The sequence below is a fragment of the Toxorhynchites rutilus genome, chromosome 3 (assembly GCF_029784135.1).
Source record: "Toxorhynchites rutilus septentrionalis strain SRP chromosome 3, ASM2978413v1, whole genome shotgun sequence".
Taxonomy (NCBI): Eukaryota; Metazoa; Arthropoda; class Insecta; order Diptera; family Culicidae; genus Toxorhynchites; species Toxorhynchites rutilus.
The window spans coordinates 175855525-175881500 of NC_073746.1; the positions used below are offsets into that span (position 1 = coordinate 175855525).

The 25976-nt window shown below is 37.3% G+C and overlaps 1 protein-coding gene across 6 annotated transcripts in view; it reads left to right on the top strand.

The window, feature by feature from the left end:
- The first annotated feature begins 3047 nt into the window (after window positions 1–3047).
- LOC129779703 (phospholipid-transporting ATPase VD) overlaps window positions 3048–25976 on the top strand; it is a 176009-nt gene continuing 153080 nt past the window's right edge. For 3 of the 6 annotated variants that reach the window (XR_008743744.1, XM_055787332.1, XM_055787333.1), the window contains exon 1: window positions 3048–3939. The gene's annotated coding sequence lies outside the window, so the exon portion shown is untranslated. The remainder of the gene's footprint in view (window positions 3940–25976) is intronic. The other 3 variants (XR_008743746.1, XR_008743747.1, XR_008743745.1) reach the window with 3 other exon arrangements.

A 25976-nucleotide genomic window follows, 5' to 3' on the forward strand; every position in this document is an offset into this window, starting at 1 on the left:
TTAGTGAGGCAGGAAGATAGGAAGTTCACCTATCTTCCTGCCTCACAAGCAACTTCAGTCGTCTAAAACTAAGACACAATCGGAATACTTTTCGTCTCAATCTAAGTCATACGGAGTCAATTAAATTTATTTTTCAAGTTCATTTTACATGAAAAAACTTGCAACCTTTTTTCCCATGCACTGTTAAATGTTTATCCGTCAAAGGAACAAAAGATTGTTTGACTCTGACTTTGTTCGTTTACGCGTTTGGTCGACGTAACAAGAAGTAAAATTGAATTGAAATTAAGTTTACTTCACTTCAAAAATACTGAAAATAAAATGTCGGGCCCTTATGATTTTGAGCGCTAGCATTGATTTAGAAAAAAAACTAGTTTGTTCATTTCATTTGCTTATTTTTACTTTTAATAACACCACTTTTCCTATGTAGTGGATTATTTTAAAAAAAGTAACATACATAAACAAAATCTGTGGCGTCACAGATTTAAAAAATCTTCCCATTTTTCAATTTTCCATCTCGGTTTGATAGTTTGGCAATGACAGCTAAGTTTGCAACCCATCTTGACTCGCGGATCATATCCTCTTGGTCGGGCCCTGATGGCTACAGCTTGTCAATCACAACAGTGCGCAGTGCCATAGACGACAAGTGGTGAGTAGCATGAATAAACCGAAACAAAACACTTGGTAAATATTGATGAAAAATTGCATATATTTTGTGAGCATCAAACTATTACATATACTATTGTCGGCCGATGAACATATTTTCACAAACAGTTTATGACTTTTGACGTGGGACTACGTCTAACCAGAGTATATGGGGGGAAAATGAAAACCTAAACGCAGAACATGCAGGAAAAAATGGAAGATTCCAAATGCTTTTAACTCGAACATTTCTTACTGTTTCGGAAAGATGTTTGCATCAATTGATATGGAATATTTCTACGCATCCATTGTAATTAATAAAATGTTATTTATCATTAGATAAACAATTGAATAACTGTGAAATGTTAAGCGTTATCTAAACGCCCTAACTACTTTGTTTTGATTGGTCAGATTTACAGTTTTACAACACAGCCATCATAACCAAGCAGCTTCGGGGAAATTGGCATTGCAAATTCATGCAAGCCGTGGGTATTCTTTTTCCGATTAAAATGTGTTTCCTCAACACAGACTTCAACCCCATGGAGCGTGGGGAAATTGGCATTGCAAACACATGTAAGTCGGGGATATTTTTGTTCCGACAGAAATATGTTTCCCCAGCACAGACTTCAAATCCATGGTGCGTGGGGAAATTTGCATTGAAAATTCATGCAAGTCAGGAGCATTTTTGTTTCGACTGAAATATGTTTCCCCAACACAGACTTCTGAACCAAGGTGTCTGGGGGAATTGGCATTGCAAATTCATGCAAGTCGAGGGTATTTTTGTTCCGACTGAAATGTGTTTGCCTAAAACAGACTTCAAAACCAAGGTGTCTGGGGAAATCGGTTTTGCAAATAAATGCAAACTGCGAGTACTTTTGTACTCACTTGCCTTTGTGCAGGCTAGAATATGTTTCCTGAATACGGTATAAGTTGAAGTTGTTGATTCATGCAAGCCGGGGGTACTTCTGCATCCGCATGTTTTTTTTTGCACTCCGAAAAGTGTTTTCCTAACACGGATTACAAAAAAGAGTACGAACACAACGCTGTGGCGCGGATTGAGAAGTACGTACACTTGAGAGATGCAAACTTCAGAGGGAAATGTAAAATAAAATAATCGTTTGATAATTCTTCCGTTCACATATTTTGTCCTAGGAATCGTACCAAACGAAAAAGGACTGTCATTAAGTTTACTTGTAACGAAGAACATAATCTATCACAATGCATGAATAGACCTTACATGGCATTTATTCAATCTGTTTACTCACAAAGCAAATATATTGAATTCGATTGAATTCGGAAATTGTTTCATTCAATCAAAAATCTAATCAATACAAACAAATTATTGTTAAGCTAACCTAGTCCCACGTCAACTTTGCGGTTATATCATAGATATAACCCACCATTTTTTTAATAAGAAGCACCTTATCTTCCCCCACTAAATTTCAAAAATATAAATCCCATACGAATCAAAAAATCTCCTATTCAATCCAACGATATCAATTAATAGCTGTCTATTGATGTTGGGTTCCAGATTACAATCTAACCGCTGAACGGGAGAGCGGAAGAACGGATCAAAAGAACTGATTCACTTAAATGAACGGTTAGTGACTGAACCGTTCATTAAAGTGAACTGTTTTGCACATCTCTAGTCGCAAGAAGCCAGCTTGGATTTGTCAGACAGGGAGAATAGATGAAAAGAAATAAAAACATTCTGAAAAAGTTGTTGGTGGTGAGAAAAAGTTTAAAAGGATCTGTTGAATTAGCTAATTTGTAGTGATTTGATTTGGACGAAAAAAAGAGAAAACCATTCATGTAAGCTCAAGAATTATAGTTACAAAATTAGTTCTAATAAATAAAATTTTATGCAGTTTTGTGCTATTAACAAACGAAGCTGCCTACAAAAACGATTTGATAAGTGTCTTGAACACGCGGTACAATCTCTTCGGACAACGGAGCGGTATTTTGCTCCATTATTAAAAAATATAAGTCACATTACCACAAGAGGGAGACAATTAAAGTAAAAAAATTAAAGAAATCGTAAAAGATTCAAGTTATTTTACTTTGCGACATATATGGTAAATTTACTCATGCTTACGTATTTCTTGAAGAAAACATATTTTCATTTAACAACGTGATTTCAAATAAATATCATACTATCATTTTTATCAAAATCCTCAAAACAGCACGCCGCTGTACAAGCACAAGAATTTACAAAAATGTATCTCTAGAGAAAATGACTTTTCATTCCACCAGTGGATTCGCTTTTACGATCAGATACGATACGCTCTCCCTCTCGTGTTTCTTACGCTACGCTCTCTCGCTCAGTTCTTGTTGTGCTTTTACGGCCATCGTATCCAGAACGATTGGTTGGCTCTTGGCTCGTTTGTTGGTCAGTTGTGTTTGTGACTTGGTTTCGTGCGGTTATGATTTGTGGTTGTCGCGTGCATTCGTTGTTGGGTTTTCGCGTCCAAACTTCCGTGTTACACACGGATTCCGTTCATCACGCTCTGTAGACATCAACGACGGTAGTGAAGCTTTTAGTGTTGAGCAGCACAACAGAGAACAACATATCCTACAGTTTGCAGTGGTTGTTCATCTCCTCGTGAGTTGTGATCGCCCGTAAAAAAACACCGTGTGCACGTCACTTCAGGAGGAAAAGGGTTTTCTTTCTTTCGTTTTTCCTTCTAATCCATCCGCCGTTTTGTGTTTGTGTGTGTATGTGTTGTTCTTTCCCTCATAACAAGGAACGAAAAGGAATTCCTGAAGAGTGCGATGGACCCAAGTAAAATTCTGGTTTGTGTACGAGTGGAGGAGAAGCTGCGCAACAATGTGTTCGATTGAAGATTGTTCTGGCTAACGGTAAACGCGGTGGCGAAAGCACGAATTTCTATTGTGTACGGTGCGAGTGACAGTTGTCGATCGGCAAACAAACGGAAATTACAGTAGGGCATTTCTCAGAAATTGTTCAGGTTCATTCGAATGGAATTTTATCGTACATCATAAATGATTAAACAAGAAACAAGGGATCCAAAATTGTGTGTACAAGTGTGCAACAGTCGAAGGTGAATATCTCTTGTTTGCAGTATAATTTATCTGTGCTATTCTGTGTGTATTTCGCAAATGTCATGTGGCAGTGCGCTGTCGGTGTTAGTGCAATCTCTATGTCGAAGATGGAAGGAAGGAAAGAATAAAAAGCGTTTTTTTTATCTGGTTGTAAGTCTCCGGCTGATGAAGGTAGCAGAAGCCGTTCGGTTAACAACGGTGTTCGGACTCTAGGAATAACTTTCGAAAAATGTACAGGTAATTTATTTTATGACTATTTGAATTCGTTGGATCAAATCTATACCTTGCAGATTGGTTTATTGTATTCTGGAATACAACACTCTTCGAAATAGCAACAGCTACAGATTTTGTATAGATATTTCAAAATCATCTGTATTTATTTTCTCAGTTTTCAAATTTGAATATAACTGTGAATATATAATTTACGATTGCTAGTCTTGAAATTTGTTGAAGTTTTGGAATATATTCAAGCTTAATGGTGACTTTTATCAGTTCAGGTCGGACTCGATTTTATACTGACTCGATTATATATGAGGGGCTTAGAATGCAAGGGGTGTAAGTGACTTGATCGATTTCTCTTCATCAACTTTTTCTTCAGTTAATAACTCAACTGCAAAAACGTTCCAATTTGAGTTTGCTATAGAATCCGATAGATGAGGTTCTGGCCTGTCTTCCGCATTGTCAAATACAGCTGGGAATGTATTTGCAGCTAAGTTATGACCAAAAGAGAGAGAGTCGATGTAGAGAAATCGATGAAATCACTTACACCCCTTTCATTCTAAGCCCGTCATATGATTTGATTGTATACAATTTTGGACTCGATTAAATACAGTTTGAGATTTTTTTTTATATTCCAAATATGACTCATTTCAAGGAAAAATGTGATATTCAAAGGTTAAGGTTTTAACTGGCCATTATAAGTACAGTGAAGCAAAAATCGTGATTTTTGAAATTTTTTATTGAATTCTCTTCCGGAATTGTTTATAGCGATATTGCAGCCAATTTAACAAAGATAGGAGTTGGGTGTCAAAGCACAGATTATAGAGCGCTAAGAGAGCTTCAATTTCATTGATAGAAACAACCAAATTTGTAATGAGTTTTTGGGATAAAATTAATAGCAACACTTCCAAAACTACAAACTTTAAAGTTTATCACTTCCAAAGTGTTATTTAGATCCACTAGATGTTTCGTAACTATATCCTGTTCCAAATTTTCTTATCCTTCAAACGGAAGCAACAAAATTGTCTTACGTAGCATACTTTTTAATGTAGAGCCAGTTTGAGGCAAACAGATCCCGAAACAAACAAAAAAGTTCTATAACTCTGTCATTGTTAAAATTTGACCATATGCGTAGACGAATTTTTTCATCAAATATCGTTTATCAACCCCTGGATAAATTCTGGATAAATTATTTTTTTTCACGCGAGAAGGTATTTTCTGTCTGTGAGATGAATCAAAGGTACTTACGCATTAGCGTCATCGGAGCCGAAATTCAATAGATAGCAATTTCATTGTTCGCACGGGCCCTCAGTTATCTTTCGTATTGTTTTTGCCTTGTTGTTTGCACTGTTTTGTTATTTTTTAGTGCTACGCAATGCGTATTTGGGATATCCGGTATTTACGTATGAATGCTACCAGAGCGTCACTAATATTTTAAATTTGTGAGTTGAAGTATAGTTAATAGTCTGTCGCTCAACGCTATGAAATGGTCTGTAATTTTCATCTCTCGGAAATCCACGATATTCGATTCGAATACAAGCTTTTTGAATCTGTGATAAATACAATTACGAACATTGAAGTTCTGTGCATTCTTCTGGATTTTTTTATTTATTTCTTTATTCATCTGACTTTTTACTGTCTTAATGAAATATTAAATAAGTGATGGTGTCGCAACGTGCGGTTGCGACGCACCTGCTCCCAAACACCTTGAGAGAAATAAAACGTTCCCACTTTCGGCGCGCTACTGTGTTTCACCGAGAATCAAAAGAAAACACAACAATGATTCAATGATTCAAAAACAAATAGTCAGAAGTGAAAGAAAGTCCTAAATTGATTGTTACAAAAGCGTTAAGCGTAATTATTCTTAATTGTATATCCTATATTATTGTAAGTAAGCTAGTAAATCGATTGTGCTATGTCTAATGCTAAAACTAAATTTACAGCTGCAAATCGAGAGAACGAAGATTCTTAAAAATAACCCCACCTCCAACGAACTAAACAAACGAGACACTAAACGTAAGTTCTCTAAATCTAAATCTAGCTGCAACACAGAAAAACTTATGATAGTGTAAAAAACCTTAAAATTAATATGTACAATTTAAAACTACTTCTATTCCTAAAACTACTATGTACAATAGAACCATTTTAATGTATTGATTTATACCTACGGTAGGGATTTTTTAACGTCGTCGTCATCGCCATCGCCATTGTATTGCATATTGGAATAAACGTTTAAAAAACCGGAAAATTGTTTCTCTTCCGGTTGCAACAGATGGGGAAAAGCCAAACAAGGGAAGGCATAAAAACTCCACATCTTTTACATGACTTACAAACAATATATATAAACAAACAGTACATTTTGAACACAACATATAAGCCACTAAAAGTAAAAAAAATTACCAGTGAGCATCAACTGAAATCAAGTCATAAAAAAAACAAAATAACTGAGTGGGAACTGAGCCCTTGTCCATGGCAGTCCTCGTTGTCAGTGGTACCTATTCGGTTCCTGGAGTCGGTGGTTAAATGCAGACGCAGTAGAGACAAAATCAAAATAGACGAATAATTCATTGAAGCTAGCGGACATGGAGCGCACTGAGTCATGCAGTCCGTATAGTGTTCCGGGGCTCTAGCAGCAGATCTTCACGAACTTTAGGAACACGATCGAGAGACTGTCCGTCAATTGAATAATCAAATGTTATCGGATTGAGCTTGCGGTGATACGTAATAACATTACATTTGTGAATGCTTAGCGTTAGCATCTTCCGTGTACACCATTCGGTGAAATGATCCAGCAGCTGTTGTAGAGCGTTGCAGTCCTCAAAGTTTCGGATGATCATGTAAATTTTGACGTCATCAGCGTAGAACAATCGGCAGCCAGGTGGTAGTACGATAGAAAGCTCGTTAATGAAAATTGAGAATAGCAAGGGATTGCTTCTTTGTGGCACGCCTGATAGGTTCGAAAATTGTTCTGATCTTTCCGACCCAATGTTAACGGTGAGCATACGATTCGTTAGGTATGATTCGAACCGGCTGACAAGATCCGCTGAGACACCGATTCGTCCTAATCGTTCCAGTAGTATTCCGTGGTCAACTCTATCAAATGCTGATTTCAAGTCTGTGTAGACGGTGTCGACTTGAGCACCAGCATCAATGTTGCTTATGCAAAACGAGGCGAACTGAGCCAGATTCGTGGTAGTCGATCTTTTGGGGTAGAATCCATGTTGATCGGTGGCAATGTAGTTCTTGCAAGAGTCAAAAAGCAAGTTATTCAATAAAATTTCGAAAACTTTGGAACACGCACAAAGCGAAGTTATGCCTCTGTAGTTTTCGATGTTCTGTCGATCACCTTTTTTGAACACAGGAAACATGATTGACGTCTTCCAACAGGTGGGAAAGCAACGTTGTCTTAATGAGAGATTGAAGAGTGCAGTGAGTGGACGAATCAACTCCTCGCCACATTTTTTAAGGATGAAGGAGGGAATGCCATCGGGACTAGACATTGAACACTTCAATTTGTTTATGGCGAATTTCACTTGGTCCGGTGAGACCGCGAGGTTTCTCAGATGACACACATCTCTAGGTGTATCTCTACAAGCGTCTATAATACGGCATCCCGACAAAGTCGAATCATTGAACGCACTTCTGAAGTGAGTAGCGAAAAGGTTACATTTTGTTGCGCTTGAATTGGCTACTTCACTGCCCAGAAACATCTCCGCGGGTAGTTCATTGTTATCCTTCCGTTTTGATTTCACGAATTTCCAAAAATTTCGGGGATGTCTACGTAAATCTTCTTGAGTTCTTATGCAGTAGCGTTTGTATAAATAGCGGTTGAACGTTCGATAACTGTTACTAGCCCGTACGAAACGTCGTCAATTTTTGTGCGCATTCCCCGAACATTCTGGTAATAAACTGTTAATTCGCCAGAATCGATCAGTGGTGACGATGCAGGTTTGATGATTGGTGCAGCGGAATCCAAGGAGACATCAGGGTTCGGTACGATATCTATCCCATCGTTGAAATAAGCGGCACTGTCGATGAGACCAGTATCAGGGATCGAAAAAACGGTACTGTAGTCGTATTTGCCTGAGGTAGCAAGTTGGAAGACTCCCTCGCCAGTTCCGGACACAGGAACGGAATGTCTTGGATGGCAGGAAAAGTCAGCGGAGCGACGAGAGCGGTGCTCGACTGTGCCGGGTGGCGTGGGAGCTTCCATTATGCTGTTTTGCGTGCATTCTGTTGGAAGTAACCATAGACGACCGGATGAACGATAACTATATGACATTGTCATTCTTGGTGACGAGATGTGACTAGAAACGTGACGAGTATCAGGTAGGAATTTGATTTTTAAAGGGTTGTACTCGCCTGTGCTAATGTGCTGGAAGACCCCATTCCCATGTCTAAACACAGGTCCGGGACGACTGCTGGCCGATGACGGGTGGGACACGACTGTGATAGGGGGATAGGCCCCTTCCGAACGGCTTAAACCGGTGCGTGCCGGGCTGGAGGAATCAAATTCAAATCCAAAATAGGCACGATTGTAGTAGGCTTTTTGAACATCGGTGGAGCTCGAAATTTTTGTACGGCATAATCTTCGAATTCCCGAAAAAGCAACCCTTCAGGCCATGTTGATGGATCCAGTGCTTTTTCTCTCAATGATTGGTCGAGCCCAATTTTGAAGGATAAGAAAGTGAGGGAATCCAACTCTCTACCTTTTGGGATGAGCTTCGCCACAGAAATATCATCCTTAATCCCGAGATTGGCTTTGGCCATGGCAGATACCGATTCCGCGGTGACGTCAGGACGAATTCTTGATAAATACAGCCAGAACCTACGATCGGTATCATTATTACAAATAGGCACTGAAACAACATTTGCCATCGGCTTTTTGCTCCCTACTTGGCAACTCTCAGCACGCATAGCGGGTGAAAAGTGGTCTACAGGTTTAGAGTGCATTTGCTTTATTTCGGTGCGTAGCTCAGAGATCGCCGTCGTAAGCGTGCGGAGAGGAGATGTTTCATCGGCCTGACGTGAGATAACACGAAAATGCGAGTTTTCGAATAGCTCTGCGCATTGGTTACACATCCAGAAAAGATTGTTTCTGTTGAATGTAAAGTACGACTGCAGCGCGAGATACACCAGAACATGCATTCATATGAAAAGCTGCACCACAATAGCCGCGGCAGACGACGTAATCGATGCCCGTAATTGCATTGCAGCACTTTGCGCAGTTTTTCGTCATGATGATGCGCCTTTGCATCCAAAATCCATCCATCATTGATCATTGCAGGCTTTTAGGATTGAACTGGCTTTGCGAAGGGGATAATACAGAACTACGTCTTTCAGGAAGGGTGCCAAATCAGAAAACAGGTCACGTTTTTATGAAATAAAGTTCACGTTAATAACTATTTTCACTGTGAATGGATTCTCATGATTTGCGTACCAATCGAATCGCCAATTCACAAAGATTTGTTTGATATGCTATACATTACGACTTTCTAATCTCTAAACGGTTTAAATTCATGAAAACTGGAAGATCTTCCTTTTTCCTCATACATTTGTTCTGCCGATTTGTGTGATAACCCTATTTTTTCCCACTGAGCTGTGTTTCCCTAATCAATGTGCCTGGGCGAATCCGCTTTGTCTAAACATGCAAGTCGGAGGTATTTTTGCTCCCACCGAGCTGTGTTTCCCTAACACGGACTTCAAAATTAATGTGCCTGGGGAAATCCGCTTTGCAAATACATGCAAGTCGGGGGTATTTTTTGGTGGTGAGTACTTTTGTACTCGCTTGTCATTGTGCAGACCGGAATATGTTTCCATAAAACGTACTTTTAAACTGAGAAGCCTGGGAAATTCGTCATTTCAGATACTAGAGGTGAATGAACTTTCGCGGTTCGAGAACTACGTAAACATGAGATGTGCAATAATTTCAGAGGGAAATGTAAAATACAATGATCGTTTGACAATTCTTCCGTTCACATATTTTGGTAGTCCTAGGCATTATATCGAACGTAAAAGGACGTTCATCAAATTTATTTGTAACGTCTACTATAAAAATTCTATGCATTTTAAAATAATATTCGAAGTGGTAAAGAAGTGGATTGCATAATATAAATGCGTAGTTCTACGTCGAAAATATGCGGTCGTGTCCTAGATAAAACCCCTTACAATTTTTCTGTCTAATTCAATGAAATTTCGGTTTTTTTTTATTCAAATCGTTTATTTTTACAGGCTCAGTTACATAGGTTCAAAGGAGCCGAACTCCTTACTGTATTGTTACTAGTATATATACATTTTTCCTTAATTCTAATGTTAATAATATAGGAAACCGATTACTCGCGGTCGACGAAATGTCAGTTGACCTGAACTATTGTTGACGTAGGACAAAGCAGTTATTTTGTTCAAGTCGCTTGTTCATAACATCGGATATTATTTTAGAATACCGCCAAGTTTAAGAAATAATTGTAGAATGCTAATACTCCTCACCATTCTGCGCTATTCTCAAAAGAAATGCTTTCTGTTAATATTACTGGTCTCGAAAAAAGTTGCATTACTCGAGATAAACGCAGCTGTCATCCTTAGTGGAGAAAGTTTTGCTACTGGCGAGTGAAAGCAAATCACATACGAATTGAAACCCTCATGATGAAGGAAAACGAACGACAGGACCAATACGGCTTAAACTCTCAAAGAGTTTTGAGCTTTAAAATGATGTACATCCCACCTTTATGCGTTCATTCTATGTACAAAAACAACATTGTTTGTTATTTGTAATGAAATAAAATGTCAGCAATTACTTTTCGAACAACCCAATATATTTTTTGAGATTTCTGGCGTTGAAACTAATCTGTCGACACATTTCTGGACAATCGAACGATCGAACGATCCTATTTGATATTTCAATAGAGAGATGTTGTTGTGTGTATGAAAAATCTTTGATCAATCTTTGATTAATCTATATAAATAAAAATGGATCGGCAAATGTGTCGCTAAACGCGAAACCCGAAGAAGGAATCGTCCGATTTGAACCGTTTTTATTTAGTGGTATTCGTCTCTGCTCATGAATCAATGTTTTGAAGAGAAAAATCGGTGTAGTGGAGGCGATCTGACGTAGTGGCTTCCACCGCTGTACACACGTCATGCAAGTATTCCCCAAAGGTTCTCAATTTGATTTAGGTCTGGACTACGTACCGGCCAGTCCAAGACCTTGAAGGCTCCCCCCGAAGATTACTGTCTAACAACCATTGAATCATTTACTGCACCCTTAAATCTCCATATGCCTAATTTGGTTTCATTCGCTTGATTAATTCGCGAGTGATGCAGAAATTGAAATGCAGGGATCTCAAACTGACACGAAAACCTTCCCGGCCCCAGTAGTAGTTCAGTAGTTTCCGAGTTCATAAGAATCAGACAGACAGACATCACTCCATTTTTATATATACAGGTAAACTTCGATATAACGTACCCTTGTTATAACGTACCCTCGATATAACGTCACTCGATATAACGTACATTTTACCTCGATATAACGTACACATGATCGAAGTCCAAAAAAAATTTTTTTTTAATTTTTTTTCTGAAAGAACAATAAATTATCTGTATTTTGATACTAAAGCTTGTGTTGTAACATTAATCAATCCCGAAATACTACTGTTTAGTGATTCCGGATTCTAAATGAATCAATCTTCAATCAACTGGACGAAGGGAAACATCATGAGAAAAGTTGGCTTCGTCTTCTTATTGATTTTATTCATCAACCTTACTCAAACAGCAACACAAAAAAGTAATATAAGCTACGTTTCAGAGTTCATTATTATGCTTCGATATAACGTACATTTCGATACAACGTACAATTTTGAAATCAAAATGTACGTTATATCGAAGTTACCCTGTATAGATGAATGTGAATATGTGCTGGAGTAAGATTCGGTTTCTTGGCCTTTTTAGTGTACCTGAAGCAACCAGATCCCCGTAATATCTGTGCAATGCGCTTCTTGGTAATTGAGAGTTCAAGTTCCTTCTTAATTTCCATTGCATTGAACTTTCCCATTCCTACCAGCTCCAGAATTCGATTCCTGTCATGATTGCTTATTTTGGTATTCCCCTTAGTTTTCTTCTTAACGCCATATTTTTCATCTTCCTTCGGCACATTTCGAATCGATGTTTCGGATCTGTTTAATCTCCTTCCTATTTCACGGTTACTCATACCAGTTTTCTTCAGTTCACGAACAACTCTTGGTTCTGATTCACTGAAATATCTTTTTCCCGGCATTTTTCACCTCAGATGAACAAATTGCCAGCATCGACAGCGAAGAAAGTCCTTCGAAACCGGATTAAAGTGTTGCTTGGATTTCGTACAGTGATGTGAGACTCGACAGCATTGTTAACATAGAACTACGAAATTATTGCCGACAAGAACAAACATCAGACAAAATTTAGTAATAAAACTCTTCGATATAAATATTTAAAAGCAATGACAAGGACCAATAAATTAATGCGGGAGGAGTGCGAACGTTTCGCGAAGCAATTTGAGTAGATTGTCGCTAGCTAGATGACTGATGAATGGTAAATACTGTAATTTGTAATCGCGAATGGCTTGTTAATACTCAATGAATAGAATACAGCGGAGCTTAGATTGTAATATTTCCTCTATCCACATTGTCCGTAAAGCGAATGCAGCATTTGCATTTCAAGTGACAGATTTACGTTCTTCTGAATGCAGGAATGCAGGAAAATCCATTCAGTGCTCAAATATTTTTTTTTTAAATTCATTAAAAAATTTTACCTGCTTTCTGATTTGATACCATTACTGGAGACCAAAAAATAGGTAATGGTTTCAACGTCAACAAGATTAGCAGCAAGACAACTAACTAATGTCAATGTGTAGTTGTATTTGTGTAAAATTATTAATTGATTTTTGTGTCAATTATAGAGGCTGGGTATTACAAAGTTCATTCGACTCAGCTTTGAAATAGACATATTTGAAGATCAATTAATGAATAGTTCAAGGACTGAAACTATGAACGTTCGCTTAGTAAGAAAACGTCAATTTGGGTGGAACGATTTCCGATTTGCGATGCGATCATCATTTATTGACCAATTAATCATCAAAGACTAAGGGGGAATTTTTCGTTCAACAACAATATTTTTGTATTGAAGGGTCTTACAGGAACGTTATAGAAATCGACTGAAAGCTGGTTGTGGGTCTAATCAAATTTGCTATTGAATTAGTTTGCAAAAAATTGTGTTATTCCACAAAATCTTTGAAAAAAAAAACAGGAAGAAATCGATTTTTTTCTATTTTTCCCGATATTTTTGTCCACTACATCTACACACATCGAAATAAAAATTTGCTCGTAAAATATTCCAAAATTTGAGAGTTTAAGCTTTAAAATGACATACACTACATCTTTATGCGTTCATTCTATGTACAAAAAGTGTATTTTATTTGTAATAAAAAAATCGGCAATTACTTTCCGGACCACCCAATATAATGTGTTTGTAGTGTTTATAATTTTTACATAGTATGCAAATCTTCAAGATACAGCGCGGACTCGGGTATATGCAGTCTACGATTTCTTTTCACTGTATATAATCGAATCAAAAAAAAAATTTATTTGTTTTTTATACTTACATTTTTCGTTTATAGAAGTGCTCCCGTGGCCGAGTGGTTAGCGTCATAACTAACATGCCGGGTGTTCGGGTTCGATTCCCGTTCTGGTCGGGGGAATTTTTCGTCAAAGAAATTTCCTCCGACTTGCACTGTGATCACGCGTATTCTAGAGCTTGCCACTCAGAATGCATTCAAGGCGTGTTATTTGGCATAGAAATCTCAACTAAGTACTAATAAAAATGACGCAAGTAATACTACGTTGAGACGGCGAAGTTCCTCTAGGAACGTTAGTGCCATTGAAGAAGAAGAAGAAGAAGACAAAAGAATTATTTTTTCCCCTTAATGTCAGAAAACAACTTTCTCACATGATTTTTTTTTCCAGAATCTCCCAGAAGACGATAGATGATCGTATTTGATGAAAAAATCCTTCTACGCTTATGGTCGAATTTCAACAATGACAGAGTTATACAACTTTTTTTTTGTTTCGGACTCTGTTGTCTCAAACTGGCTCTACACTAAAAAGTACGCTACGTAAGCCAATTCTGTTGCTTCCATCTGAAAGATGAGAAAATTTGGTACAGGATATAATAGTGGAACATCTAAATTAGTGTATTTAAATAACATTTTGGATGTGAAAAATTTAAAAGTTAGTATTTTTTAATGCATTATTATTAATTATATCCTAAAAGTTCATATTAAACTCGACTGTTTCTATCAATCAAATTAAAGCACTCAAAACACTCTACATTTTCTCAGTCATTTCAATAGGATTGAAATTATTGCAGCTAAGTATTAGTATTCATATCTTCCAGATTAAAATAATGTAGTAAAGAGAGCAAAAGCAGAAGATGTAGACGTAACACCTATGATTGTGAAGAGATTTTAAATAGCCTTTTTAGTGAGAGTGAGCGAAAGGTTATAAGCAGTGTCTTAGAATATCAACAAATATTCACGAGAAACGAATATGATTTTGTTCCAGTGTAAATAACTTTTTTTCAGCTTGAAACACACTGCCCTCATTATATTGATGACAATAACAAACGAGTTCATTTTGTTCATATTCTTGTTGCATGAACAAATTTGCTACAATGAATGAATGCGACATTGAATGGGGTTCATAACTTCGCTGTTATTTATAGTTTGGATATCAAAAGCAACAAATTGATATTCATCACATCCGAAACGATATTCTTTCTGGCAGTGAATTTAAGTTCAAAATAAATTTTATTTGGCGAGACGGTAGCAACGGCATATGCAGAATGGATACAACGAGTGGTTTTAGCTACCGTCAAGTCATTTGCGACATCGGGAATTTCATAAGGTATTTCCGATTACGGCATCCAGTAACTACAAAACCCAACCGCACACAGCAGCCTCAGGTTAGAAGTTAACAACAGCTGATATTCAGTTGGCTGAAATGAAATTCAGTTCTGACGTTTCCGATAATCAAAATGAAAATGACACTGGTTGGAAAAAAAACATCAAAACATATTGAAGGACAAAAGTTCATTTGCTCATATTCAATGGTTGCCTGGATCTGAAATTTTAATTTTCGTTTGGAATATATAGGTTTTCGATGCAACCTAGCCCGAAAATCTATGCATTTGATCTTAGCGAAGATGATTTTTTCCAACACTGGTTATAAGTGTCAACGAAAGCATGCAGTAGAGCGAATGAAACGTGATCTCTAACGTGACAGTTTGCTTGTCTCTTCCTCTGCCGCTCTCTCATTATTTCATATATGACTGTTGTGGTTGTGCAGAGGCAAGAATTATTTTGTGCGGGTTCTCTCCGCTCAGATATTTGCGCTCTGTTCCCTTCACAGCGCCGTATTTTCTAAAATGGGTCTGATGTACCAAGCAAGAATTCCTAGAGATGCTCATGCCGAAAGTTTTTGCTGTGCAGTTAGCCTTAAGGGCTAGAATTTTGCAAACATTTGCCCTGTACAAAAATAGGTCTAGGTAGATGTTTTATAACAGATTTGTAGATGTTCAAATTCAGGATGTTTTTAGATTTTATTTTCACGCCCATTGAATTTATTATCTACGTAACTTCAGTTTGATAGTTTTCTGTGTTCATATGTTAAAAAGCTATGCTTATATACAGAGTGGCGCATAAGTCAGGCAACGCTCTCTGAAGGAAAAAAAATAACGATCGCGCTGCAACTATCGAGCGTGTTGGTTTAGACTGCCGTCGTAGATGTAATGTATATATGTCAGAGGTATATTTGTGCAACTAGGTTGCGTGATTTATGTGCCACGCTGTATGTCACTAAGACTGTGCTTTGTTGTAACGATAGTGTTTTAGCAAAAATGTAATATTTCACCTATCTCATCTCATCTCTCAGTTCATTTTTCTTCGGTTTACGTTAAAAATCTAAATTAGCCGATTCAAGATTATGTTCTCCATTTATGCAGATTTAGGTTCAAATTGCAGACTCATTTTAACCTACACTTTAAAGATTTTATGTTTCGGACGCTAGACTTCACACTTGGAACTCCGCCTGCGAATGACGGATCTCTATAGTAGCATGTCCGAGAAGGGACCTGAAACTATTGGAAACCAGAGCAGAGGATCCAAGGCCTCTAGATAGGATGGTTGCAGTGACTGTTATGCAAAGAAAAAATGGATAAACTCCTAAGTTAGAATTTCCTCCTGTGACTATTTCCGGTTGAAAAATATGTCGTCTATTTGAGGAATATTATGATGATGATGATGACCCACCTCATACCCCTACAAAGGTTTGAACTGGCCGATTTATCTAATAGATAATATTTATATTTAACCAAATTAAGATATCAGTATTATAAAACAAAACAGCGAACTGACTCTGTTGCAGGCATGAATTTCTATTAATCGAACATCATAAATAGGCAAAAACTTTAAAAGAAAAACAATGGTCCTATCCTTATCGACATTATCATAATGATAATCCCAACTTCAGACCCAAAGTTTTTTTAAGGCATGTCAAGAAAATTTCCAACCCGGGAAGATCCTTGACAGATTGGGAATCGAACCCAATATCTAAAAGTGTCTACTTAGAACATGATAGAGATCTGCCACATTCACAAATACTCGATATAACCATCTTATGATAAGATAGTTTACGACAATTCTGAATGAGCTATCCCCATTCCAGTTTCCACTTCAGACCCACATAAAAATTTCATTATATATCAGTGTTCTGCCAGTGTTCCATTAACATAGTCCAGGCCGACCAAACGCGCGCGAGGCTCAAACTCTCGTAGACAACGCTTATTACTTTTTTTTTTTACAATATACATGAACAAAACAAAAAAAAATCATCATCATCAGTACGAACATGGTAGTTTAACCTGTAAATAAATTTTATTAATTTTTATCAATTGCAAACATAAATGAATGATTTAGGAAAAATTATAAAACCTGTTTACAAAACAGATTTTACGTGTGAAATACACATTTTCTTGAACTCTGTCATTGTTGCCGCACGTTTAATTTCTCTGGGCATCGAATTGAAGAAATTTATACCTTTATATAACAACGAGTTCTGCGACCTACTAAACATAAAGTTGGGTGTTCTTGCATCATTCGCGTTTCTTGTATTGTATCTATGAACATCACTTCCTCTTTCAATTCGATCACACAAATATCGAGGCAGCATATCGTTCAAAATTTTGAAGATGAACACCATTGTCATGTAATAAATTCTCTGCTTCACAGATAGCCACTGTAGCGCGTCCAACATCAAACTGGAGGAAGTGTATCTACTACATCTTAAAATCAAACGCATTACTTTATTTTGTAAACGCTGCAATCTCGTTAATTGTGTATTATTTGCAAGGAAGAGGATCGACGAGCAAAAATCTATGTGCGGTGAAATCAATGATTTATACAATTTAATTTTACTGTTTATTGTCAACTCTTTCTTCAAACGACACAAAACGCCGTACTTCTTGGCAATCTTTTTGATGACATTATTGATGTGAGACTTGAAAGTTAACGTGTCATCAATAATAACTCCTAAGTATTTGATTTCTTTCACGCGTTCTAATGTCTCACCATCTATTTCAAAATTTACGTCAATACTGGAGTTTGCTGCAGAAATGAGCATGTATTTTGTTTTGCCAACATTTAACTTTAATTGTTTAAATTTAAGCCACTGAGCCAGAGAATGCAAATCTTCGTCTATGTGTTCCGCGGTTTCTTTTATATCCTTAGCTGCGATGAACAGGACAGTATCATCCGCGAACAAATTAATGTCACAGTATCGTAAAATTCGTCGCAGATCATTTATGTATAAAATAAACAAAATGGGCCCTAAAACACTTCCCTGTGGCACCCCGAGTGAGTTGCCAATGGGATCGGAAACAGAATCGTTGAAACGAGTCTTTTGAGTTCTATCGCACAAATAGCTTTCAAACCATTTGTACGCCATCCCTACAATTCCAATGCGCTTCAGTGTTTGTAACAATAAGGGCCTAGAAATTGTTTCAAAAGCGCGTTTAAGATCCAGAAATACCGCAAATATAGTCTCTTTCGCCTCGATATTCTCTTTCCATTTTGCTAATACCAGATTCAGCGCGGTTTCACAAGAGTGTCCCTCTCGATATCCCGACTGTTCTGGAATTAGCAAACTGCTATTATCTATAAAATGTATCAGCTGACCTTTCACAACAAGTTCTACCAGTTTCTCTAATATGTGCAGCATGTTAATAGGGCGGTACTCTTCGGCTTTATCCGTCCCATTAACTTTGGGGATTGGAATCACAAGGGATTCCTTCCAAACCTTTGGCACGTGCCCAGTTCGTAAAGAGTCATTTATCAGGTCCAGCAGATCGTGTCCAATGATGTGAAAGCAATCTTGAATCACTTTCGCGTTGACATTATCGGTACCAGCCGATTTTTGCAATGAAAAACAGATACCTTTCAATTCAACAAAAGTGATAGGTGAAAAACAATCTAGTCTGCTATTGATAGTAATCGGCTGTATTATTTCGTCAGGTTCTCTGACCAACGCAATACTTTGGTTGATCAGCAGAACACTATTAACGAAATAACTGTTAAATTTCTCTGCAATAATTTGGTCTGACTGTTCTTCTGACCCTCCGAAAACTATGGAACGCGGTATACTATTTTTCGAATTTAATAATGTTTTTAATATTCTCCATAGCCCTTTACTATTATTTTGATGTTCATCGATTTTCCTCTGTATATATTCACATCTAGTCTTTTTCAAGGCCCGTGAATATATGTTCCGCGCTAAGGTGTACATGTTCCAATGGTTTTCTGAATTAGTTCTCAAAAACTTTTTGTACTTTTTGTCTCTTTTGCGTTTGAGGCGCATCAGATCCAAAGAGTACCAGCTGTTCGAATTGCTCAAATCAATATGTTTTTCAACTACTAATTTATTCGTACACTCTCTCAAAATATTAGTTAGAACAGCTGCTTTATCATTCAGATGTCCAGTCATTGCCACAAAATCCAGGCTTGCCGACACAAGCTGAGACATGGATTCTTTAGAATATCGTTTCCAACATTTGATCTTTACTTTATTTCCATCACTGTCATGCTGTCCATTCTCAATGTATACAAAAATTGTCTCATGGTCAGTTATTTTAAATTTGGCCTCGGTCGAAGAATGAACAGTAGCAAAATTTGAAAAGACGTGATCAATCAGAGTTCTACTATGTTTAGAAATTCTAGTAGCTTCGAGAACCGTTTGTTTCAAGTTGAAATAATGCGATAATAGTTTCAATTGATTCGAATTTCGTACATTGAGCCAGTCAATATTAAAATCACCAGCAATTACATTTAATTTACTGCAATCAACGATATTTTCCCACCAGTTCTCCAAAATTTCAATAAATCGCTGGTCACTGGAACTAGGGGAATGGTATACAATTCCATAATTTCCTATCTGCATGCCCCTTTCAACTGAAATAGCCAAGAACCAATTATTTTCAACAGCTTCGTTTAACCGAATGTTGAAATTAACTGATTCTTTTGCATAAATTGCAACACCTCCTGTGTGTTTAGAGTGCGACAAACAAAAAACAACTTTGTAACCCGGTATGTTGTACTGGTCAAATGATTCTTCATGAACTATGTGAGTTTCAGAAAGAAAAACCATCTGAGGACGCACGTTTTCTACAAGTAATCGCATTTCTGCGTAATTTGTACAAAGCCCAGCTATATTCAAATAGATTATTGCCAACTTACTTTCACATGTAGTTTTCCGAAATTGCTATTTAATTTGAAAAATGTTGCTTTTTTGCTTCTCCAGCAATCTCCGATACACAGGACACTGTGTACTATAAGTTGGATGATTTTCATCCAAATTCATTTTTTGTTCCTTTTTAACTTTCAAGCAATTTATACATTTCCATTCTGTTGATGAACACTCAGATGTTTTATGTTTTCCATTACATCTTGAACATGTTTGTTCTTTTTTGCAGTCGGTGCTCTTATGTCCAAATTCTCCACATTTGAAACATCGCAAAACATTAAAGGCTTCAATCACATTACATTTATCCCACCCAACACTTACTTTACCAGCAGTCATCAGGTGGCCATAAGTGTCATGATCAACTTCAATAATCGTGTTATATTTATTATATTTCAAGCGTGGATTTTCATACTTCGCAACAACTTTAACATCAGTGATAGAAATGTTATCATTCTGACTTTTTAAATAATCGATAAAAACCTCAGAGGAATATTGATCGCTCATCCCAATAATTTTCAATTTTGGTTTGATCGGTTTTGGTATAAACGTATTAAACCTCTCTCCAAGATTGCTTTCAATTCTTTGTTTTACATTTTCTACATTATCCCCTTCCGCACATTCAACAATAATCGAGCCATCTTTCCCGTTCTTGAAATTGGCTATTTTGTGTATTTTGGGATCTAATTTAGTTTTTAAAATTTTTCTTGTTTCTTCACTCTTTTTATTAGACTCAACTGGTTTCACCACAATCACCGGACGAGCCTTACGAGCAACGACATTCGCATAACTTACAATGTTCTTGCTATTATTATTCAGCATCACCTTTTCTTTCAAATTACCTTTTTGCATCAAATCATTATTGTTATTCATCAACATAATTTTTTTACTCGGTGTGTCCAAATTGGCACTAATTGTGCTTGGACTAACCTGTCGCTTCCTGTTCATAACAGCTGTGTCCCTATCTACATAATTTTTTTCAGAGAATAAACTTTTTATATTTTCAAACTTTTTGGCAACACTGGTTTCCAAGCTTGCAAGCTTCTCTTTGAAAAGCTCGTCGAAAGATTTAACAAGCTTATCCCTTTCCTTCTCAATCGCAATGTTTATTTGCTCGATGATGTTTTCTTGAATGCTAGTGAGAGAAAGCGAGACCTTTTCCATCTCTCTTTGCAATCCCACAACATCTAAACCATCATCTCGCACGCCACATTTCTGGTTCGACAAACATTCGTCACATACAAACTGAATATTCGCATTATCTGCAATCAGTTTCGCTGTTGCCTTTGTAAGTGAAGTACAGCGCCGATGGAATCGAACACCGCACTTACCTACACAAGCGACAGGATCATCGCTAATCATTATTTTGCCGTCACACGCCTTACACTCGCTCATCTCGAGTAGGCCCCGTGCGGCAGCAATGGCTAAAGCAGATGAAAAAAAAAACAATACAACAATACACAAAACACAACACAAGCAGCTACGGTTGCTATCCTGAGCGATAGCGAGCCGTAGAGCCGTGACGCAAAATCACCCAAATATACACAGAATAATTATCAACATGCAAGCAACTTGTACTTATCTGATAATTATTCAAATTCGCCGTCTGTTGCACAATTTTTAGCAATTTCAGCCGTGAATTCCACACACAAAAAACACTTTGAATTCAGCACTATAGGCATACAAACTACCATGTTCGCCGAAAAAAAAATGCAATTATAGGAGTTTCTTGGCGACCTTCTCAGGTTGCTAAAAATAAACTCTGTCGAGACAATTTAAAAAAATGAAATGTAATACGAGTGATGAATGAAGATATATCGTTCGAGAGTTTTTAGATGAGTTTTCTCAGTGACCTTCTCAGGTCAGAATGGATATTGTTTCCGAAATCACGTTTCTCCGAAAAGTTGAGAATTCGCGTGTTCAGAATCACATCACTTACCACAGTGAATCTTGATTCGTCGTACCCATTCCCACTAACACCAATCCCTTCCATGATAATTGCTAGGAAACCACGCTATAGAGGCGACCCTTCTGGCCTTCGGGCGGCGATTATCATACTAACATTCCTTCCCTTCCCCTGGTGACTGTAAGGACGTGGCCGGCGTCGTTATTGACCATTTAAAGCTCGAAAATTGCACAACGAGAATGATTTGCTAGCCCCAAGCGTCATTCTGTGTGTTCTTTGTGCAGTTTGGTTGGTTCAGGTCAATCACGGAGTGCAACTACGAATTGTACAGTTTACCCAAGCTCAAGCTCAAACCACTCTACATTTTCTTTGACGTCCAACTTCTATCTTTCCTGATTTCGCTGCAATACAAACAATTCCTGGTGAAAATTCAAGCAAAATCTTCACAAATCGCGAGTTTTACCCCACTGTACTTAAAATAGAAACTTAAATTTCATTTTTCTAATTTTTACATTTTTTCTTGAAATAAGTCATATTTGAACTATAAACAAACATTTTGTAAACTGTATATAATTTTAAACTGTATATAATTGTATCACATATAATCGAGTCCGACCTGTATTTCCTTCTGGAAAAAAGACTCGTTGCGACTGTTTTCTAAGTGTTATTTCAAATCAACAAAAACAAAAATATCTCGAATCTCTGTGTTAAACAAACAGCATGTTTTGATTATAAAAAAAAAAAAAGAAAAAATACCAAAAACTGTCAAAAATGATAATAATTTTGTCCGCCTGTTTGTATGGAAATCTACCGTAGTGCATTGACCGAAAAACAACCAGAGCACACGACCAGACATGAGGCCATTATTTTAAAACCATGACAACGCTCAGCCTTATGTTGCTATACTGTGCAAGAACTATCCGTAAAATACTGGATTAGAAGACGGACAGTTTCCTTTAGTAGGGAATGTGGGTGAAAGTACAAAAAAGCGCGGGACAATACTTTGAATGACATGTTCTTCGGAATGGATAAACTAAACGATGCATTTATTCGCAATAAGGAAGGAATGTTATATCTATTTGGAAATATCTGAAACAAAAATATTGTCATCATTGGTATTAAGGTTCCAACCCATTGCTCCCCGAGCACTACTTTAGAATGTTGTTCAGGCGACAAAAAAGAGCTCTCCGAATGGAATCAATAATCTTTCCTGATTCGTCGGCTGACACATCGACGATGAGGCTAGTTTATTTCTTCCTGTATACTCCGAACCGCTCACACCGACCCTAGGTATGGCAAGACAGCTTTGTTTTATGATTCGAGATAAACCGGGTCTTGTTTATGTTGGTATAGACAAATGTGAACTTCATCCGAGAAGGTAACACCCACACACTTACGAGTGAGTAGCAACATCAGCAGGAGCGAGCGGAGCAAACAAACATAGTTCTTTTGTCTTTGGCTTCGTCTTTTTCGAGCATCGATTTCGGAATCTCGGCGAAACAATGCGGCGCGCAGCCATATGGGAAGCAACAAGAGAAACAAACATAATTATACACATTCGTACGAAACTTGTAGGTACCAAGAATATAATTCGTACATTCGTGCGCCTCCGCGTTCAATTGTGAGAGTTGTTTCCGTCATCATCATAATAGTGCCTCCCCTGCTGATGCTGTGGAAACAACCGCGGTGTCGTGTATGTTAGAGGGGGGCTGTGCGAACGAGTGTGGAAGAGAGCAAAAAAGTGGTTCTCCGTTGAGTGCCGCTTTACCTGTGGTGGCCTCAAACTTTTGCAAAACTTGTTCCGCTCTAATCCACTGCGGCGGGATGGGGGCGGATGTGTGGCGAGAGTATTAATGCTCGATTTCTGATAATGGTGGAAACTGAAAATCTGAAGCTCTACTCTTGAGCGACGGATTTGAGGAAAGAGGAAAGAACATTTCGAAAACAGATGTTTCGGTTAATGTAATCTCGACGGCCTTTTTTTTATTTTTACCTCTGCATGCTTTTTTTCTGTTACCTGTTCTTCCGTAGTTTCACTCAAACATATGGACTTATCGATATTTAAACGCATTAGAAGATAATCTTTAAATTGAATTTTGAAACGACATTTTTAGAACGAAGGAGAGTCAGTTGATTTTACACATCATCAATTGAGCAGTCATTGATTCTATTATGAAATTAACCCCTATCACATATCTCAAAACAGAAGGTCAAATGAGAGCTGTCCATATATGAAAATTTGTGATGATGTAGCCAATTAGATGCACACACTCTCTAGCATCTGATTGTTTTTTTGTTGTTGTTGTAACATAAATGCTATCGTTCTTGGCCAGGCTATCGGTTCATCTTGTCTTCTTGTCTGGCTCTGTAAAGCGCTCCAACAACAATACACATCAATCGAGGTCAACGAATGCCATATAGCGGATAGTGGATAGCTCCGATCCGAGCGGAGCGATGTTTGAGAAGTTTTATAAAAGTAAGTTTCTCCCTGCCGCCGTTGGCTGTCTGTACATAAATAGTAGTGCTACACGCTCAAACACATTCAACCGGCGAATGGATATTTGTTCGCCTTGTTTTTTTTTCTTCTACTGTAGCTGCTGTTTATGGCTATTTTCTGTCTGGTCTAGCTTTGGTTGCTTTTGTGAAGGTCTACAGAGACTGTATATTGCCTGTCGGTGTAAAAATTGTGGTTGAAACAGGAAAAATGAAGCTTTTTTTGTTTATTTCAGAATCATAATTTTAGAAATTTACGTGCTCAATTTTTAAAAGGAAACATCTGAAGAAAATACCTTCTTCACATCCTGCTTGAAGTTCATTACATTTTGACATCACTTTTATCCCGGAAACAATACTCGAATTGACGAGTATAGAATGATCGACCGGAAAAAGTCATCAATAAGTCCGAACACATTCTGAGGTTTACGCAAGCTCTCTACCTAAATTCGTTTTCCATTACTTCGACTATTGCTTTAGAATGCAGCGAATTGAAAAAAAAAGTTCTTTAGAGGGAATTTTTGGCGACTGAAGCTGAAGCTTATGAGTGAGTTTTCGTTGCCATGAAAACAACAAAAAAAAACAACTACAATCAATAACTACGAAAACAAAATCCATTGTTTTTGCAAGTTCAATATATTAACAAAATGTTAGCTCCCGGGCTTCAATAGTTTGATATGTCGATCATCTAAATCGGTTCAGTGATTCAAATGTTATGAATTTCTGAAAAAAAGTAATTTTTGGGAAAAAGTTGAAAAAAAATTTTTTTCGGACCACCCTAAAACGGAAATGGTCACCCTAACGAAAAAAATAAATAATTACGGGTCTAATATTTTGCAATAAAGAACAAAACTACCACTTCTCATGGAAATCTGAGAACCACTATATCGGTTTGGCATGGAATGTTTGAATAGTTATCGAGGTGTTCTTTTTCCAGTTGACATGGACACGGTCAAATGCGTTTATATGTTTGTTTCACCACCACCATTATTACACATTTCTAATAAACACAACATAAACACCGCTTATTGGCAACCATTTAATATTTACCGCTTGCTGGCAAGAGCAAGATTATGTAATAAAAATTGCGCACGCTCTGTTCGTTTCAATAAGCTGCTATCGGGCGAAGCTTAAATTGCAATATTTCCTCTCTCCACAGTGTCCATTCACATTTTGCAGTGGTTGTATTTCGAGTAACCGATTTATGTGATCGACTAATTCGTAGTGGTATATAAAAATAGTCCTTCGTCAATGCAATAAATAACTAGGGAAAATGGGAATGTTTTCAATTTTCATCAACTTTAACCGTTGACAGAACTACGAGATTGTGATATATAGCATATCGTCAAATATTTTTTCGATTCTATTGGTATGCAAATCATAAAAAATCGTTCGCAGCAAGAATAGTTAATATCATTTCATAAAAACGTGACCAGTTATCTGATTTGGCAACCTTACTGAAAAACGCAGTCCTACGTAAAAACTTAAGTAAAATAGTCAATGTTTCATAAACTGCCGAGAAATGAAACTTAATTAAAAAAAATAATTTCGATGTAGCGTTAGCAATAACAACAACAAATCAATGTGAACAGACGAAGCGAAAGGGGCACCGGTTTGGTGCGATACACGTACAACGTAATGTTAACATGGAGTCAACGTAATATCTGCTAATACATGTAATATCATTTTAATCCGTCACTTTCACGGAAACAAAGACATTTTCATTATTTTAGCACTACCAAGATAATAATCTCGAAGCCCACAGTGTAGGAGTGCGTGATGTAACGGAATTGTCTAAAATTGAGCAAGATTTCACCGGACTCCGTTCTATGTTTGTGAAG